At 42.9% G+C, this 6,220-nt stretch overlaps 1 protein-coding gene across 1 annotated transcript in view; it reads left to right on the top strand.

Moving 5' to 3' along the window:
• The first annotated feature begins 524 nt into the window (after nt 1-524).
• Nucleotides 525-6,220, top strand: part of TUBGCP6 (tubulin gamma complex component 6) — a 492,321-nt gene continuing 486,625 nt past the window's right edge. The window contains exon 1 of the mRNA XM_085653952.1: nt 525-654. The gene's annotated coding sequence lies outside the window, so the exon portion shown is untranslated. The remainder of the gene's footprint in view (nt 655-6,220) is intronic.

Raw genomic sequence — 6,220 nt, 5'->3', positions numbered from 1 at the left:
TTTATAGGTCAGGAAGCAGTCACTGCATCAGCGGGTTCCAATCGAACGTGCCCCATAAACACAATATTCATGGTCGGTAAATACCAGCAACGCCGCGGACACCTTAGGTAACGGCCCTCCGAACCGTACATTGGCCGCGATAAGTTTAACTATCCAGCCTGGCTAGCGTTTCAGGAACGTAGGCAGTAACCAGGACGGCGTTTGCAAACAAATCGTTACATGGTGCAACATTCGAGCACTCTCGCCACCTGGGAACCTACTCCGCGCTACACCGCTTGGGTGCCCCTTCATATTTTCCATCCAGAACGGCAGGCAGCAGTAGCCTAGCCTGGCCTTATACAGGCAGTTATCGTTCCGTCCGTGACTTAGCAGTCTCAGTGGGTCTCCAGTCGAGCCCACTCCAAATTCAGCGGCACCAGCGATCTGCAAGTAGACGGCTAGGATAAAGGCACGTGCCTTACTCCATAGCCAATCAGCACTTCGAAATATTGTGTGCCGTACTAGGATTGGCTGAGGTAACCCTCTGTGCTCCAATCCTAAAACACACTAGCAATACCCCCTACTCCATGGTGACTCCCGGAAGTGCTAATGTTACAGAAAAATTGCATCCGTTAAAAGATCAACAACGGATGGCTGAAGTCAGTGACTATTTATGTAAGTAACTGGCAATATGGATTCCTTAGTGTAGATTTACCCCTCACGTCAAGTGTTTTGATGATTGTTGCAGCCGCTTCGTATCAGGCATGTAGTTGTACTTATGAATGAATGCATTTTGTTGTAGCAGTTGTAATTGCATTATGTTTATTTATTTATAACGACTCTTACTTTATTTACGGGCGACATTTTATTCGGTAGGATGCTGCCACTTTTATGCAGCTCAGTTACACTGAATATGAGCGTATGACGTGCCCAGGGGACTGCTACCATTGACTTTGCTATGGAACGAAGTGGGGGCGCATGTTGCATTCCTTTTCAAATACTGTCTCGATTGCGAACATGGCTGAGATCTTCCTTTCATGGAGGAGTGGCTTACATGTCACATAACATTACCCCTGCCAATTGTAATTTTCTTGTGATAAGAAATGGAAGTGGCTCGCAGGGGAGAACAGTGCTGCTGATGCTGTGCCTGTATCTTGAATGATGACATAAATGCTCCACCTGGTCTGAGCATGGTTGGTTTGACGGACTGGGCTAGATTTGCCCTCCAGGACGCTGGGAAAAGTTTCAGTCAGTGTGAGATCCCTCAACGATAGAGATTCCTTGTTGTTGCCAGTATCGCCAGCATTAGTGGAGGAGAAGGGCACTGGGATCAGGCAAGCCTGATCATGTGATGGGGATATCTCAGCGATGGAACACCTGTTGTGCTCGTGATACAAGAAGTAGTACCTTTGTTTGGGTAAGCCCAAGGGAAATAGGTCTTCGGTTTCCAAACCTGGCGTTTACAAAAGAAAGCTCTCTGTAAACCCTTGTTTTAAAAGTATTGTGATCCCTTTTGTACTGCAGCAGAGGGATCCATTTCTAACTGCATCCATTGCATGCCATAGCAACTGGCATCTTAGTGGTGCAGCAGTGCCAAACCTTCGTAAAGGTCCATTCAGGACTATTGCGGCAAGGGTTATGGGACAGCGAACTATGTCAGTAGTCTTTTTGTCTGAGTTCATGCAGTTGACTGTGGAGGAAGGGTATTATGCGCCACTGCTATAAACTGTCTTTGCATATCTAGGTGGCAATGTGTTTATGTTGTTTTGACTGGACTGTGCTGGCTTCTTTCACTGAATGGGGTCTCGAATAGGGCTTGGCATCCTGGTGTTGGGTGAAGGTTGGTGGTCGGCTCTGAGTTGTGGCTGGGCTGCATGGTGTGCAGCTCAACAGCAGGCAGTACTCTTCTTTAGGTCAGCGAATGGGAACTGAAAAGTGAGTGGGGAGTCCAACTTCGCAGTTGTCACACTGCTGGGTCATAGAATCCAGTGGGAAAGGTAAGAGGAACTTGGCAGAGGTACATAAGTAAAGCTGGTTGGGTGATCCCACGGGTGACTGGGGATTGGGATTGCCTTGGTTTCTATACATAAGTGAGTTACTTAAGACATTGCTTTGGGTGCGAAACTTGCAAAGATCTGAGACGTGGCATGAGCCTGTTGCTTTCCTCATCTGCTGGCAAACATGCATCAGCGCTGAGATAGGTTGAACTTGCAATGCAGTGTATTTGGGGTTACCTTCTTGGAGGGCCACTTGAGTTGTGGATGATTCATGACACTGGGTTTTTGTGTTTGGGGGGGCACAAATGCTTTTTTACCTCTTTGTGGGTTTCCACAATGGGCGGATACTTTCGGCTTCCAGTCCGTGTACTCGTGCTATCAGTGCAGCACTTGGTAGTGGGTCATACCTGTAAGAAATTCTGTTATTGTTGGGTGTAAGTATTCATCTCCAATAATACCCACAATCCTTGTCAGGGCGAATCACTAAATAAACCTGAGCTCAAACCCTTTTAGCTTTAGGACAGAACAGACAGTCTCAACTTAGAGGTAATATGTAAAGTATTTATGCAGTACTGAAACTGTAATAAAATCAAAATGCAAACTAACAGCAATCCCAAAATGAGTGGAAATAGCACAACGCAGCATAAAGCGGAAATGATAGTCAATGATTAGGGTAGTAGTACTGGAACTAGGCGCAACTTGACCGGGATGAAGAATGGGTGGGATACACTAGCCAGGTTCGACCTAGTCAAAGATTTAACCTTCTGATTTAGTCCCTTAAGTCCCAATCCATCTCAGGGGGGTCACTTAAAGACACACAGGGTGGCCAGTAGAGTCCAACCCATGTCCAGTTGCCACTGATCAGCATTTGCATGAAATGCCTCTTGTAGCTTGTTGTATCCCTGTAGCTTGCACAAGAGTTTAAACTTATGGCCCTTGGAGTCAAGCAATCAATACACTTTATTTCGGTTCAATGAACCATAAAAGTGCACAGTGCAAAGGCATTATAAAGACATAGAAACATGATAGATACGTATCACAACTCATGACAATGTGAGTATATAAAACAGTTACAATCATGATACATCAATTGTCAAAGTTTTACCACAATACTAAAACCAAAACCAAAGAAACAAAAACATCAGGGAAAAAAGTCTTTAGCAGTGGACTCCTTCAGGGTCTGATATGGCACCCGGATAATTATTTTATTATTTTCGAGTATGGGTAGCTCAAAACTACTCCCTGAGATAGGTTAGATACAAATGTGCACTTACAATGGTTAAGAATATAATTAAAATCAATAGCAACTAGTAGGTGACATTATACTGGTGCATTTCTCCCAGCAGTTCATCATAATCACAAGAATGTATTTGATTTGTTAAGCAAATCATATAAGCACATAATCAAATAACAATTTAAAAGGGAAGTTCACTCATAGAAGTATTATACAATCAAACGTAATTAAATACCATGTTCAGAAGATGTTAAAACATTAAGCTAGGACATCGACATGCCATAAATAGAGACATTACCAACTTATGATGACAATTAATCCCTTATAGAAATGTTTGTCACATTTATCTTAAAGGTTTCAATGATTATCACTCTGACAGTCTTCACCCGTATCGCTTTCTGATTACAAGGACACACCTTATAAACTTTATAAGAGCAGTAAAGATGTCAATAGAGACCAATGAATATATATATCTAAAACCTCTATAAGGAAAGGGGCGTTGCTTTCTCAATAGTGAGAGCAAAAATCTGTGCTTATTGTTTTATAAAGTGCACAAAATAATACAAAGTGCAGTGTGCTTTGTTTGGACAGATTATAAGGACATGACATAAGGTTGTCGAGCCAACCTCCTTGAAATGAAAAAGCTACCTAAAAGTGCACTGCACCTAGCATAAACCTTGTAAGATAAAATGTATATTGCGGGTTCATGAAAACATTTAAATACAATTGTAAGTGATTGGTCAGAGGGCTAACCTCAACAGGACTCGAAATTCCATGATGTGTCTGGGGCTGCCGGTGGCGTATGCTAGCCCTAGCAAAAAAAGCAGATTTAATAATATCTTTTGCTTTAGGGGTCATATTTTAAGGATTTACGAAAACATCAGATAAACTAATGTAAAAAAACCATACATTTCAGGTGGTAGAACCAGGGGATCTTCTCAACATTAAAAACAGCAAGGCAATCCCTGATGATGGCACTCGAAACAGCAAAATCCTCTGAAAGCCACATCTTTGCCCATAATAGCAATGGTGCTTCGCCAATACAGTCCTCAATATGATCCAGACTGAATTTGGAGTGACCGAATGTTATAGAAGCACTTTTAGGTACGATCAGAAGTTTTCTAATAAAGTTGTTCTCTATGACTTGAAGCTTGTTACTCCTGCTATGCCCCCAGACTCCTGCCCTGTAGGAAGTGATGGAAAGGCATTTTGCTTCATAGAGAATAACAATTCTTTTACTGGTTTCTGTCCCAATTTAGCTGCAAACCGAAAAAAAGCATCCGTGGTCCTAGTTGTCTGCTGCACTCTTAGAGTCAACTGAGTGTCCCATGACAACTGTGTATTAAATAATTCCCCAAATACGAAAAGCTTTTGACTTTTCCCATCTATTTTCCCTGCTACATAAAAGTTTTAGATTTTGTCAACTTGGGGCCACATACCAAACACATACCCTTGGAGTACATTTCTTTGTCCTGGGTACAAGCGAGAGAGCAGGTCCAGGGCTCTGCTCAGCTTTCAGACAGCAGGTTCAGACCGCTTGTGATCTTCCTGAAGTCCAGGAGTGTTCTGAAGTGGGTGTCTGAAGATGCAACACTTATGCTGCCCCTGGGGACACCCTAGCCAATGTGGCAGAGGTTCCGGAGGCTAACTCTACCCACTTGGAGCATTTTCAAGATGGCTGAAGACTTCAGCCACACTAAACGTGCTCTGAGGGCTGTAGTGCATCTGGGGAGTATATTGTGGTAATCCTACTGTCCTCACACATCTTATGCCAAAATCCAGTTTTAGGTAGTCCCTGTACCCACAACAACCTCAGAAACTGATGTCTGGTATAACAAAGTTGAGCTTTCAGCAACCAGACAGTGGACACACACAAATAGTTTTGTCGCTCTGTTTTCCTTCTTTGAAGTGTGCCTCACATGTTCTATCTCAACCCAGCAGACATGTTAAACATGCAGTGACACTATTTTCAAAAGAGGCCCTCTGGGATTGTTGCCTGCCTGGCTGGGGAGACAACCGAAGGGTGCAGGCGTGGGTGTTAGCTACATATCCTTGTAACAGGGCAGGCCTCTTTGAAGTTAGTCAGGTCCTTGTGCCCAGCCCATATGCCATCCTGTCAAGGGCACAACAACACCTCCACCTTGGTCCTGGGAGCAAATTTACACCTCACTCACACGTGTTGAAATACTAATTACTGGCTGGCGGAAGCTTACAAGGACTTCAGGTAGGGCAGAGGTAGCTTTCTAATTGTTACTTTTCCATACTATCTAGAAAAATACAACTTCACCATTGAATTGGATTTTTAATAACTTTAAAAAATATTTTTACTATTTTTCTAGGTTGGCTTTTGAGATTCTGTATTAGTATTTTATATTGCAACCCATTGCTTTCCTATGGAACTACGAACCCTGCTACGGTAAAAATAGCTTTGAGGGGTTTGTCCCCTGTAAGGGCATGTTGAGCATTAAACATATGTCCTGCTTTTAGATACAATGCCCCCTGCCTTTATGGGGACTAAGGCCTACCTTAGGGGTGACATTAGTATTTAAAAGGAAGGGTTTAGGGCTGTCAATATGGTTTATTTTGACAGATAGAATTAGCAGTTTAATACTGCCTTACCGTGCTACAATGGTAGGCCTGGGGTCAGGTTTGTTGTAAAACATTATTTGCTGCAGCTCACTGGTGAAATTTAACGTACAGGCCCTGGGTACACTTTGTTCCATATTCTGGGGATCTATATGTAAGTTAAATGTGCCGGTCAGGGGTACACAAATGTCATCATATTTAAAGAGGGTGCACGATAATGAATTGTACATAGTTCTTTGGCCAACAAAAAGAGTCAATGCAAAACGTTATGGGAATTCCACACAATAGACGGTCATTTCCAACAACACAAATCACTGGGGGCCCTATAGAAGGAGAGAATGTATATACATTGAGGTACTCAGAATCTGTGCTAGATACATACATGGCCAATGTTGAAAGTATGTTGGCTGTCCTAGTATACTTT

The sequence above is a fragment of the Triturus cristatus genome, chromosome 4_1 (genome assembly GCF_964204655.1).
Source record: "Triturus cristatus chromosome 4_1, aTriCri1.1, whole genome shotgun sequence".
Classification (NCBI taxonomy): Eukaryota; Metazoa; Chordata; class Amphibia; order Caudata; family Salamandridae; genus Triturus; species Triturus cristatus.
Note: the sequence above shows the minus strand (reverse complement) of the source record. Positions and strands in the feature narration are given on the sequence as shown.